Source organism: Hyla sarda, chromosome 1, assembly GCF_029499605.1.
Source record: "Hyla sarda isolate aHylSar1 chromosome 1, aHylSar1.hap1, whole genome shotgun sequence".
Classification (NCBI taxonomy): Eukaryota; Metazoa; Chordata; class Amphibia; order Anura; family Hylidae; genus Hyla; species Hyla sarda.
In genome coordinates, this window is record NC_079189.1 from 256,696,582 (window position 1) to 256,709,179 (window position 12,598).

The 12,598-nt window shown below is 51.1% G+C and overlaps 7 pseudogenes; all 7 read left to right on the top strand.

Moving 5' to 3' along the window:
• Positions 1–110: 110 nt before the first annotated feature.
• Positions 111–230, top strand: LOC130318237 (5S ribosomal RNA; annotated as a pseudogene).
• A 5,460-nt stretch (positions 231–5,690) lies between these two features.
• Positions 5,691–5,810, top strand: LOC130349115 (5S ribosomal RNA; annotated as a pseudogene).
• Positions 5,811–6,094: 284 nt separating this feature from the next.
• On the top strand, positions 6,095–6,214 carry LOC130352592 (5S ribosomal RNA; annotated as a pseudogene).
• An 878-nt stretch (positions 6,215–7,092) lies between these two features.
• Positions 7,093–7,212, top strand: LOC130322719 (5S ribosomal RNA; annotated as a pseudogene).
• A 276-nt stretch (positions 7,213–7,488) lies between these two features.
• On the top strand, positions 7,489–7,608 carry LOC130352858 (5S ribosomal RNA; annotated as a pseudogene).
• A 2,468-nt stretch (positions 7,609–10,076) lies between these two features.
• Positions 10,077–10,196, top strand: LOC130327657 (5S ribosomal RNA; annotated as a pseudogene).
• Positions 10,197–11,483: 1,287 nt separating this feature from the next.
• Positions 11,484–11,603, top strand: LOC130321548 (5S ribosomal RNA; annotated as a pseudogene).
• Positions 11,604–12,598: the final 995 nt, after the last annotated feature.

Consider the following 12,598-nt stretch of genomic DNA (forward strand, 5'->3'; position numbering starts at 1 on the left):
TGGCTAGCAATCCAAGGTGCTATTGACATTTTGCTCTGTTGCCGCCTTCCTCTCCGATTCCGAAAAGGATTTATTGATGCTTAAATGCACAGTATAAAGGGCAAGAAGCTGTCAACGGCCATCCTAAGCTGAACGTGCCTGCTCTCGTCAGATCGCAGACTGCTACCCAGCTTAGGGCCCGGTAAGTACTGGCATGGGAGACTGGCTGGGAATCCCGGGTGCCGTTGACATTTTGCTTTATTGATGCTTAAATCCACAGTATACAAGGTGTGAAGCTGTCGACGGCCATCCTAAGCTTAACGCGCCTGCTCTTGTCAGATCGCAGACTGGTACAGATCTTAGGGCCCGGTAAGTACCGGCATGGGACACTGGCTGGGAATCCCGGCTGCCGTTGACATTTTGCTCTGTTGCCGCCTTCCGTTTCATTTTCCGTTTCCGATTCCGAAAAGGATTTATTGATGCTTAAATGCATACACAGTATACACAGTATACAAAGTATACAAAGTGTGAAGCTGTCAACGGCCTTCCTAAGCTGAACGCGCCTGCTCTCGTCAGATCGCAGACTGCTACCCAGCTTAGGGCCCGGTAAGTACCAGCATGGGAGACTGGCTGGGAATCCCGGGTGCAGTTGACATTTTGCTCTGTTGCCGCCTTCCGCTCCGATTCGGAAAATTATTTATTGATGCTTAAATGCACAGTATAAAGGGCGCGAAGCTGTCAACGGCCATCCTAAGCTGAACACGCCTGCTCTTGTCAGATCGCAGACCGCTACCCAGCTTAGGCCCGGTAAGTACCAGCATGGGAGACTGGCTGGGAATCCCAGGTGTTGTTGACATTTTGCTCTGTAGCCGCCTTCCGCTCCGATTCCGAAAAGGATTTATTGATGCTTAAATCCACAGTATACAGGGTGTGAAGCCGTCTACGGCTATCCTAAGCTGAATGTGCCTGTTCTTGTCAGATCGCAGACTGCTGCCCGGCAAGTACGGGCATGAGAGACTGGCTGGCAATCCAAGGTGCTATTGACATTTTGCTCTGTTGCCGCCTTCCTCTCCGATTCCGAAAAGGATTTATTGATGCTTAAATGCACAGTATAAAAAAGCATTAAGCTGTCAATGGCCATCCTAAGCTGAACACGCCTGCACTTGTCCGATCGCAGACTGCTACACAGCTTAGGGCCCGGTAAGTACTGGCATGGGAGACTGGCTGGGAATCCCGGGTGCTGTTGACATTTTGCTCTATTGCTGCCTTCCGCTCCGATTCCGAAAAGAATTTATTGATGCTTAGATCCACAGTACACAAGGTGTGAAGCTGTCGACGGCCATCCTAAGCTTAACGCGCCTGCTCTCGTCAGATCGCAGACTGGTACAGATCTTAGGGCCCGGTAAGTACCGGCATGAGACACTGGCTGGGAATCCCGGCTGCCGTTGACATTTTGCTCTGTTGCCGCCTTCCGTTCCGATTCCGAAAAGGATTTATTGATGCTTAAATGCACAGTATAAAGGGCAAGAAGCTGTCAACGGCCATCCTAAGCTGAACGTGCCTGCTCTCGTCAGATCGCAGACTGCTACCCAGCTTAGGGCCCGCTAAGTACCAGAATGGGAGACTGGCTGGGAATCCCAGGTGTTGTTGACAATTTGCTCTGTAGCCGCCTTCAGTTTCGATTCCGAAAAGGATTTATTGATGCTTAAATCCACAGTATACAGGGTGTGAAGCCGTCTACGGCTATCCTAAGCTGAATGTGCCTGTTCTTGTCAGATCGCAGACTGCTGCCCGGCAAGTACGGGCATGGGAGACTGGCTGGCAATCCAAGGAACTATTGACATTTTGCTCTGTTGCCGCCTTCCTCTCCGATTCCGAAAAGGATTTATTGATGCTTAAATGCACAGTATAAAAAGCATGAAGCTGTCAATGGCCATCCTAAGCTGAACGCGCCTGCTCTCGTCAGATCGCAGACTGCTACCCAGCTTAGGGCGCGGTAAGTACTGGCATGGGAGACTGGCTGGGAATCCCAGGTGCCGTTGACATTTTGCTCTATTGCTGCCCTCCGCTCCGATTCCGAAAAGAATTTATTGATGCTTAAATCCACAGTATACAAGGTGTGAAGTTGTCGACGGCCATCCTAAGCTTAACGCGCCTGCTCTCGTCAGATCGCAGACTGGTACAGATCTTAGGGCCCGGTAAGTACCGGCATGGGACACTGGCTGGGAATCCCGGCTGCCGTTGACATTTTGCTCTGTTGCTGCCTTACGCTCCGATTCCGAAAAGGATTTATTGATGCTTAAATCCACAGTATACAGGGTGTGAAGATGTCTACAGCCATCCTAAGCTGAATGCGCCTGTTCTCGTCAGATCGCAGACTGCTTCCCAGCTTCGGGCCTGGTAAGTACCAGCATGGGAGACTGGCTGGGAATCCCGGGTGCAGTTGACATTTTGCTCTGTTTCTGCTCCGATTCCGAAAATTATTTATTGATGCTTAAATCCACAGTATACAAAGTGTGAAGCTGTCAACGGCCATCCTAAGCTTAACGCGCCTGCTCTCGTCAGATCGCAGACTGGTACAGATCTTAGGGCCCGGTAGGTACCGGCATGGGACACTGGCTGGGAATCCCGGGTGCAGTTGACATTTTGCTCTGTTGCCGCCTTCCGCTCCGATTTGGAAAATTATTTATTGATGCTTAAATGCACAGTATAAAGGGCATGAAGCTGTCAACGGCCATCCTAAGCTGAACGCGCCTGCTCTCGTCAGATCGCAGACTGCTACCCAGCTTAGTAAGTACCAGCATGGGAGACTGGCTGGGAATCCCAGGTGTTGTTGACATTTTGCTCTGTTGCCGCCTTCCGCTCCGATTCCGAAAAGGATTTATTGATGCTTAAATCCACAGTATACAGGGTGTGAAGCCGTCTACGGCTATCCTAAGCTGAATGTGCCTGTTCTTGTCAGATCGCAGACTGCTGCCCGGCAAGTACGGGCATGGGAGACTGGCTGGCAATCCAAGGTGCTATTGACATTTTGCTCTGTTGCCGCCTTCCTCTCCGATTCCGAAAAGGATTTATTGATGCTTAAATGCACAGTATAAAAAGCATGAAGCTGTCAATGGCCATCCTAAGCTGAACGCGCCTGCACTCGTCCGATCGCAGACTGCTACCCAGCTTAGGGCCCGGTAAGTACTGGCATGGGAGACTGGCTGGGAATCCTGGGTGCTGTTGAAATTTTGCTCTATTGCTGCCTTCCGCTCCGATTCCGAAAAGAATTTATTGATGCTTAAATCCACAGTATACAAGGTGTGAAGCTGTCGACGGCCATCCTAAGCTTAACTCGCCTGCTCTCGTCAGATCGCAGACTGGTACAGATTTTAGGGCCCGGTAAGTACCGGCATGAGACACTGGCTGGGAATCACGGCTGCCGTTGACATTTTGCTCTGTTGCCGCCTTCCGTTCCGATTCCGAAAAGGATTTATTGATGCTTAAATGCACAGTATAAAGGGCGAGATGCTGTCAACGGCCATCCTAAGCTGAACGCGCCTGGTCTCGTCAGATCGCAGACTGCTACCCAACTTAGGGCCCGGTAAGTACTGGCATGGGAGACTGGCTGGGAATCCCAGGTGCCGTTGACATTTTGCTCTATTGCTGCCCTCCGCTTCGATTCCGAAAAGAATTTATTGATGCTTAAATCCACAGTATACAAGGTGTGAAGCTGTCGACGGCCATCCTAAGCTTAACGCGCCTGCTCTCGTCAGATCGCAGACTGGTACAGAACTTAGGGCCCGGTAAGTACCGGCATGGGACACTGGCTGGGAATCCCGGCTGCCGTTGACATTTTGCTCTGTTGCCGCCTTACGCTCCGATTCCGAAAAGGATTTATTGATGCTTAAATCCACAGTATACAGGGTGTGAAGATGTCTACGGCCATCCTAAGCTGAATGCGCCTGTTCTCGTCAGATCGCAGACTGCTTCCCAGCTTCGGGCCTGGTAAGTACCAGCATGGGAGACTGGCTGGGAATCCCGGGTGCAGTTGACATTTTGCTCTGTTTCTGCTCCGATTCCGAAAATTATTTATTGATGCTTAAATCCACAGTATACAAAGTGTGAAGCTGTCAACGGCCATCCTAAGCTGAACGCGCCTGCTCTCGTCAGATCACAGACTGCTACCCAGCTTAGGGCCCGTTAAGTACCAGCATGGGAGACTGGCTGGGAATCCCAGGTGGTGTTCACTTTTTGCTCTGTAGCCGCCTTCCGCTTCGATTCCGAAAATGATTTATTGATGCTTAAATCCACAGTATACAGGGTGTGAAGCCGTCTACGGCTATCCTAAGCTGAATGTGCCTGTTCTTGTCAGATCGCAGACTGCTGCCTGGCAAGTACGGGCATGGGAGACTGGCTGGCAATCCAAGGTGCTATTGACATTTTGCTCTGTTGCCGCCTTCCTCTCCGATTCCGAAAAGGATTTATTGATGCTTAAATGCACAGTATAAAAAGCATGAAGCTGTCAATGGCCATCGTAAGCTGAACGCGCCTGCTCTCGTCAGATCGCAGACTGCTACCCAGCTTAGGGCCCGGTAAGTACTGGCAGGGGAGACTGGCTGGGAATCCCAGGTGCCGTTGACATTTTGCTCTATTGCTGCCTTCCGCTCCGATTCCGAAAATAATTTATTGATGCTTAAATCCACAGTATACAAGGTGTGAAGCTGTCGACGGCCATCCTAAGCTTAACGCGCCAGCTCTCGTCAGATCGCAGACTGGTACAGATCTTAGGGCCCGGTAAGTACCGGCATGGGACACTGGCTGGGAATCCCGGCTGCCGTTGACATTTTGCTCTGTTGCCGCCTTCCGTTCCGATTCTGAAAAGGATTTATTGATGCTTAAATGCACAGTATACAGGGTGTGAAGATGTCTACGGCCATCCTAAGCTGAATGCGCCTGTTCTCGTCAGATCGCAGACTGCTTCCCAGCTTCGGGCCTGGTAAGTACCAGCATGGGAGACTGGCTGGGAATCCCGGGTGCAGTTGACATTTTGCTCTGTTTCTGCTCCGATTCCGAAAATTATTTATTGATGCTTAAATCCACAGTATACAAAGTGTGAAGCTGTCAATGGCCATCCTAAGCTGAACGCGCCTGCTCTCGTCAGATCGCAGACTGCTACCCAGCTTAGGGCCCGTTAAGTACCAGCATGGGAGACTGGCTGGGAATCCCAGGTGTCATTGACATTTTGCTCTGTTGCCGCCTTACGCTCCGATTCCGAAAAGGATTTATTGATGCTTAAATCCACAGTATACAGGGTGTGAAGATGTCTACGGCCATCCTAAGCTGAATGCGCCTGTTCTCGTCAGATCGCAGACTGGTACAGATCTTAGGGCCCGGTAAGTACCGGCATGGGACACTGGCTGGGAATCCCGGCTGCCGTTGACATTTTGCTCTGTTGCCGCCTTCCGTTCCGATTACGAAAAGGATTTATTGATGCTTAAATGCACAGTATAAAGGGCAATAAGCTGTCAACGGCCATCCTAAGCTGAACGCGCCTGCTCTCGTCAGATCGCAGACTGCTACCCAGCTTAGGGCCCGGTAAGTACCAGCATGGGAGACTGGCAGGGAATCCCGGCTGCCGTTGACATTTTGCTCTGTTGCCGCCTTCCGTTTCGATTCCGAAAAGGATTTATTGATGCTTAAATGCACAGTATACAAAATATGAAGCTGTCAACGGCCATCCTAAGCTGAACGCGCCTGCTCTCGTCAGATCGCAGACTGCTACCCAGCTTAGGGCCTGGTAAGTACCAGCATGGGAGACTGGCTGGGAATCCCGGGTGCAGTTGACATTTTAATCTGTTGCCGCCTTCCGTTCCGATTCTGAAAAGGATTTATTGATGCTTAAATGCACAGTATACAGGGTGTGAAGATGTCTACGGCCATCCTAAGCTAAATGCGCCTGTTCTCGTCAGATCGCAGACTGGTACAGATCTTAGGGCCCGGTAAGTACCGGCATGGGACACTGGCTGGGAATCCCGGCTGCCGTTGACATTTTGCTCTGTTGCCGCCTTCCGTTCCGATTCCGAAAAGGATTTATTGATGCTTAAATGCACAGTATAAAGGGCGAGAAGCTGTCAACGGCCATCCTAAGCTGAACGCGCCTGCTCTCGTCAGATCGCAGACTGCTACCCAGCTTAGGGCCCGGTAAGTACCAGCATGGGAGACTGGCTGGGAATCCCGGGTGCAGTTGACATTTTGCTCTGTTGCCGCCTTACGCTCCGATTCGGAAAATTATTTATTGATGCTTAAATGCACAGTATAAAGGGCGCGAAGCTGTCAACGGCCATCCTAAGCTGAACGCGCCTGCTCTCGTCATATCGCAGACCGCTACCCAGCCTAGGCCCGGTAAGTACCAGCATGGGAGACTGGCTGGGAATCCCAGGTGTTGTTGATATTTTGCTCTGTAGCCGCCTTCCGCTCCGATTCCGAAAAGGATTTATTGATGCTTAAATCCACAGTATACAGGGTGTGAAGCCGTCTACGGCTATCCTAAGCTGAATGTGCCTGTTCTTGTCAGATCGCAGACTGCTGCCCGGCAAGTACGGGCATGAGAGACTGGCTGGCAATCCAAGGTGCTATTGACATTTTGCTCTGTTGCCGCCTTCCTCTCCGATTCCGAAAAGGATTTATTGATGCTTAAATGCACAGTATAAAAAAGCATTAAGCTGTCAATGGCCATCCTAAGCTGAACGCGCCTGCACTTGTCCGATCGCAGACTGCTACACAGCTTAGGGCCCGGTAAGTACTGGCATGGGAGACTGGCTGGGAATCCCGGGTGCTGTTGACATTTTGCTCTATTGCTGCCTTCCGCTCCGATTCCGAAAAGAATTTATTGATGCTTAAATCCACAGTATACAAGGTGTGAAGCTGTCGACGGCCATCCTAAGCTTAACGCGCCTGCTCTCGTCAGATCGCAGACTGGTACAGATCTTAGGGCCCGGTAAGTACCGGCATGAGACACTGGCTGGGAATCACGGCTGCCGTTGACATTTTGCTCTGTTGCCGCCTTCCGTTCCGATTCCGAAAAGGATTTATTGATGCTTAAATGCACAGTATAAAGGGCGAGAAGCTGTCAACGGCCATCCTAAGCTGAACGTGCCTGCTCTCGTCAGATCGCAGACTGCTACCCAGCTTAGGGCCCGGTAAGTACCAGAATGGGAGACTGGCTGGGAATCCCAGGTGTCGTTGACATTTTGTTCTGTTGCCGCCTTCCGCTCCGATTCCGAAAAGGATTTATTGATGCTTAAATCCACAGTATACAGGGTGTGAAGACGTCTACGGCCTTCCTAAGCTGAATGCGCCTGTTCTCGGCAGATCGCAGACTGCTACCCAGCTTCGGGCCTGGTAAGTACCAGCATGGGAGACTGGCTGGAATCCCGGCTGCCGTTGACATTTTGCTATGTTTCTGCTCCGATTCCGAAAATTATTTATTGATGCTTAAATCCACAGTATACAAAGTGGGAAGCTGTCAACGGCCATCCTAAGCTGAACGCGCCTGCTCTCGTCAGATCGCAGACTGCTACCCAGCTTAGGGCCCGGTAAGTATCAGCATGGGAGACTGGCTGGGAATCCCAGGTGTTGTTGACAATTTGCTCTGTAGCCGCCTTCCGCTTCGATTCCGAAAAGGATTTATTGATGCTTAAATCCACAGTATACAGGGTGTGAAGCCGTCTACGGCTATCCTAAGCTGAATGTGCCTGTTCTTGTCAGATCGCAGACTGCTGCCCGGCAAGTACGGGCATGGGAGACTGGCTGGCAATCCAAGGAACTATTGACATTTTGCTCTGTTACCGCCTTCCTCTCCGATTCCGAAAAGGATTTATTGATGCTTAAATGCACAGTATAAAAAGCATGAAGCTGTCAATGGCCATCCTAAGCTGAACGCGCCTGCTCTCGTCAGATCGCAGACTGCTACCTAGCTTAGGGCGTGGTAAGTACTGGCATGGGAGACTGGCTGGGAATCCCAGGTGCCGTTGACATTTTGCTCTATTGCTGCCCTCCGCTCCGATTCCGAAAATAATTTATTGATGCTTAAATCCACAGTATACAAGGTGTGAAGCTGTCGACGGCCATCCTAAGCTTAACGCGCCTGCTCTTGTCAGATCGCAGACTGGTACAGATCTTAGGTCCCGGTAAGTACCGGCATGGGACACTGGCTGGGAATCCCGGCTGCCGTTGACATTTTGCTCTGTTGCCGCCTTACGCTCCGATTCCGAAAAGGATTTATTGATGCTTAAATCCACAGTATACAGGGTGTGAAGATGTCTACGGCCATCCTAAGCTGAATGCGCCTGTTCTCGTCAGATCGCAGACTGCTTCCCAGCTTCGGGCCTGGTAAGTACCAGCATGGGAGACTGGCTGGGAATCCCGGGTGCAGTTGACATTTTGCTCTGTTTCTGCTCCGATTCCGAAAATTATTTATTGATGCTTAAATCCACAGTATACAAAGTGTGAAGCTGTCAACGGCCATCCTAAGCTGATCGCGCCTGCTCTCGTCAGATCGCAGACTGCTACCCAGCTTAGGGCCCGTTAAGTACCAGCATGGGAGACTGGCTGGGAATCCCAGGTGGTGTTCACTTTTTGCTCTGTAGCCGCCTTTCGCTTCGATTCCGAAAATGATTTATTGATGCTTAAATCCACAGTATACAGGGTGTGAAGCCGTCTACGGCTATCCTAAGCTGAATGTGCCTGTTCTTGTCAGATCGCAGACTGCTGCGTGGCAAGTACGGGCATGGGAGACTGGCTGGCAATCCAAGGTGCTATTGACATTTTGCTCTGTTGCCGCCTTCCTCTCCGATTCCGAAAAGGATTTATTGATGCTTAAATGCACAGTATAAAAAGCATGAAGCTGTCAATGGCCATCGTAAGCTGAACGCGCCTGCTCTCGTCAGATCGCAGACTGCTACCCAGCTTAGGGCCCGGTAAGTACTGGCAGGGGAGACTGGCTGGGAATCCCAGGTGCCGTTGACATTTTGCTCTATTGCTGCCTTCCGCTCCGATTCCGAAAATAATTTATTGATGCTTAAATCCACAGGATACAAGGTGTGAAGCTGTCGACGGCCATCCTAAGCTTAACGCGCCAGCTCTCGTCAGATCGCAGACTGGTACAGATCTTAGGGCCCGGTAAGTACCGGCATGGGACACTGGCTGGGAATCCCGGGTGCAGTTGACATTTTGCTCTGTTGCCGCCTTCCGTTCCGATTCTGAAAAGGATTTATTGATGCTTAAATGCACAGTATACAGGGTGTGAAGATGTCTACGGCCATCCTAAGCTGAATGCGCCTGTTCTCGTCAGATCGCAGACTGCTTCCCAGCTTCGGGCCTGGTAAGTACCAGCATGGGAGACTGGCTGGGAATCCCGGGTGCAGTTGACATTTTGCTCTGTTTCTGCTCCGATTCCGAAAATTATTTATTGATGCTTAAATCCACAGTATACAAAGTGTGAAGCTGTCAACGGCCATCCTAAGCTGAACGCGCCTGCTCTCGTCAGATCGCAGACTGCTACCCAGCTTAGGGCCCGTTAAGTACCAGCATGGGAGACTGGCAGGGAATCCCAGGTGTCATTGACATTTTGCTCTGTTGCCGCCTTACGCTCCGATTCCGAAAAGGATTTATTGATGCTTAAATCCACAGTATACAGGGTGTGAAGATGTCTACGGCCATCCTAAGCTGAATGCGCCTGTTCTCGTCAGATCGCAGACTGGTACAGATCTTAGGGCCCGGTAAGTACCGGCATGGGACACTGGCTGGGAATCCCGGCTGCCGTTGACATTTTGCTCTGTTGCCGCCTTCCGTTCCGATTCCGAAAAGGATTTATTGATGCTTAAATGCACAGTATAAAGGGCGAGAAGCTGTCAACGGCCATCCTAAGCTGAACGCGCCTGCTCTCGTCAGATCGCAGACTGCTACCCAGCTTAGGGCCCGGTAAGTACCAGCATGGGAGACTGGCTGGGAATCCCGGCTGCCGTTGTCATTTTGCTCTGTTGCCGCCTTCCGTTCCGATTCCGAAAAGGATTTATTGATGCTTAAATGCACAGTATAAAGGGCGAGAAGCTGTCAACGGCCATCCTAAGCTGAACGCGCCTGCTCTCATCAGATCGCAGACTGCTACCCAGCTTAGGGCCTGGTAAGTACCAGCATGGGAGACTGGCTGGGAATCCCGGGTGCAGTTGACATTTTAATCTGTTGCCGCCTTCCGTTCCGATTCTGAAAAGGATTTATTGATGCTTAAATGCACAGTATACAGGGTGTGAAGATGTCTACGGCCATCCTAAGCTAAATGCGCCTGTTCTCGTCAGATCGCAGACTGCTTCCCAGCTTCGGGCCTGGTAAGTACCAGCTTGGGAGACTGGCTGGGAATCCATGGTGCAGTTGACATTTTGCTCTGTTTCTGCTCCGATTCCGAAAATTATTTATTGATGCTTAAATCCACAGTATACAAAGTGTGAAGCTGTCAACGGCCATCCTAAGCTGAACGCGCCTGCTCTCGTCAGATCACAGACTGCTACCCAGCTTAGGGCCCGTTAAGTACCAGCATGGGAGACTGGCTGGGAATCCCAGGTGTCGTTGACATTTTGCTCTGTTGCCGCCTTACGCTCCGATTCCGAAAAGGATTTATTGATGCTTAAATCCACAGTATACAGGGTGTGAAGATGTCTACGGCCATCCTAAGCTGAATGCGCCTGTTCTCGTCAGATCGCAGACTGGTACAGATCTTAGGGCCCGGTAAGTACCGGCATGGGACACTGGCTGGGAATCCCGGCTGCCGTTGACATTTTGCTCTGTTGCCGCCTTCCGTTCCGATTCCGCAAAGGACTTATTGATGCTTAAATGCACAGTATAAAGGGCGAGAAGCTGTCAACGGCCATCCTAAGCTGAACGGGCCTGCTCTCGTCAGATCGCAGACTGCTACCCAGCTTAGGGCCCGGTAAGTACCAGCATGGGAGACTGGCTGGGAATCCCGGCTGCCGTTGACATTTTGCTCTGTTGCCGCCTTCCGTTTCTATTCCGAAAAGGATTTATTGATGCTTAAATGCACAGTATACAAAATGTGAAGCTGTCAACGGCCATCCTAAGCTGAACGCGCCTGCTCTCAGCAGATCGCAGACTGCTACCCAGCTTAGGGCCCGGTAAGTACTGGCATGGGAGACTGGCTGGGAATCCTGGGTGCTTTTGACATTTTGCTCTATTGCTGCCTTCCGCTCCGATTCCGAAAATAATTTATTGATGCTTAAATCCACAGTATACAAGGTGTGAAGCTGTCGACGGCCATCCTAAGCTTAACTCGCCTGCTCTCGTCAGATTGCAGACTGGTACAGATTTTAGGGCCCGGTAAGTACCGGCATGAGACACTGGCTGGGAATCCCGGCTGCCGTTGACATTTTGCTCTGTTGCCGCCTTCCGTTCCGATTCCGAAAAGGATTTATTGATGCTTAAATGCACAGTATAAAGGGCGAGAAGCTGTCAACGACCATCCTAAGCTGAACGCGCCTGCTCTCGTCAGATCGCAGACTGCTACCCAGCTTAGGGCCCGGTAAGTACTGGCATGGGAGACTGACTGGGAATCCCAGGTGCCGTTGACATTTTGCTCTATTGCTGCCCTCCGCTTCGATTCCGAAAAGAATTTATTGATGCTTAAATCCACAGTATACAAGGTGTGAAGCTGTCGACGGCCATCCTAAGCTTAACGCGCCTGCTCTCGTCAGATCGCAGACTGGTACAGATCTTAGGGCCCGGTAAGTACCGGCATGGGACACTGGCTGGGAATCCCGGCTGCCGTTGACATTTTGCTCTGTTGCCGCCTTACGCTCCGATTCCGAAAAGGATTTATTGATGCTTAAATCCACAGTATACAGGGTGTGAAGATGTCTACGGCCATCCTAAGCTGAATGCGCCTGTTCTCGTCAGATCGCAGACTGGTACAGATCTTAGGGCCCGGTAAGTACCGGCATGGGACACTGGCTGGGAATCCCGGCTGCCGTTGACATTTTGCTCTGTTGCCGCCTTCCGTTCCGTTCCAATTCCGAAAAGGATTTATTGATGCTTAAATGCACAGTATAAAGGGCGAGAAGCTGTCAACAGCCATCCTTAGCTGTATGCGCCTCCTCTCGTCCGATCGCAGACTGCTACCCAGCTTAGGGCCCGGTAAGTACCAGCATGGGAGACTGGCTGGGAATCCCGGCTGCCGTTGACATTTTGCTCTGTTGCCGCCTTCCGTTCCGATTCCGAAAAGGATTTATTGATGCTTAAATGCATAGTATACAAAATGTGAAGCTGTCAACGGCCATCCTAAGCTGAACGTGCCTGCTCTCAGCAGATCGCAGACTGCTACCCAGCTTAGGGCCTGGTAAGAACCAGCATGGGAGACTGGCTGGGAATCCCGGGTGCAGTTGACATTTTAATCTGTTGCCGCCTTCCGCTCCGATTCGGAAAAGTATTTATTGATGCTAAAATGCACAGTATAAAGGGCATGAAGCTGTTAACGGCCATCCTAAGCTGAACGCGCCTGCTCTCGTCAGATCGCAGACTGCTACCCAGGTTAGGGCCCGGTAAGTACCAGCATGGGAGACTGGCTGGG